The sequence below is a fragment of the Sapajus apella genome, unplaced genomic scaffold (genome assembly GCF_009761245.1).
Source record: "Sapajus apella isolate SASKATOON/1434 unplaced genomic scaffold, GSC_monkey_1.0 scaffold39, whole genome shotgun sequence".
NCBI lineage: Eukaryota > Metazoa > Chordata > Mammalia > Primates > Cebidae > Sapajus > Sapajus apella.
The window spans coordinates 20,500,831-20,501,667 of record NW_022436979.1 but is presented as its reverse complement, the minus strand read 5'-3'; the positions used below and the strand labels follow the sequence as shown (position 1 = coordinate 20,501,667).

Sequence of the window (837 nt, the reverse complement as noted above, 5' to 3'; positions counted from 1 at the left end):
GTGAGCTACTTGAAAATACCAAGAGAGTTTAACTAAATTATTTCCATTCAACCTGGAGTTTATTAGTAACTACACTTGCTAAGTAAAGGAACATTTTGAGTATTTTCTAAATGACAAACAGTTTTCACTGGTGACTAGGAAGTTTTCTTAGAATCTGTATAAGCTGAACAATATTATTCTCATGTGATCAATAAAGACATGACTCTCGGAGAGGTTACAGAGCTAGTAATTAGAAGAGTTAAGATTTGAATCCAGGCCAGGCACTGTGGCTCACGCATGTAATCCCAGCACTTTGGGAGGCTAATGTGGGTGAATCACCTAAGGTCATGGGTTCCAGACCAGCCTGACCAAAATGGCAAAACCTGGTCTCTAATAAAAATACAAAAATCAGCTTTGTGCATTGCCAGTATCGTAGCCAATGAGGTTTATCCGAGGTGCGATTATTGATAATTGAAAACTTTTCCCAATACCCCGCCATGACGACTTGAAATATGGTCGGCGCTGGCAATTTTTGACGGTCTCTACAGAGAATGAATTAAAAATAAATAAATAAATACAAAAATGAGCCATGCGTGGTGGTGGATGCCTGTAGTCCCAGCTACTTGGGAGGCTGAGGCAGGAGAATCGCTTGAACCCAGGAGGTGGAGGTTGCAGTGAGCCGAGATTGTGCTATTACACTCCAGCCTGAGCAACAAAGTGAGAATTCGTCTTTAAAAAAAAAAAGATTTGAATCCAGCATTGTGTAAGTCATAAGTCTGCACACCTCTATTCCTGAACCTAGCTAACTCAGAGGCCTGGAGGACCCAGGGGCCATGTGTGAAGGGAATTTCTGAGGTG

At 41.7% G+C, this 837-nt stretch overlaps 1 non-coding gene across 1 annotated transcript; it reads left to right on the top strand.

The window, feature by feature from the left end:
• Window positions 1–389: 389 nt before the first annotated feature.
• On the top strand, window positions 390–530 carry LOC116565305. Its single transcript, XR_004275372.1, has one exon. It is a non-coding gene; the product is annotated as a U4 spliceosomal RNA (small nuclear RNA).
• The last annotated feature ends 307 nt before the right edge of the window (window positions 531–837 follow it).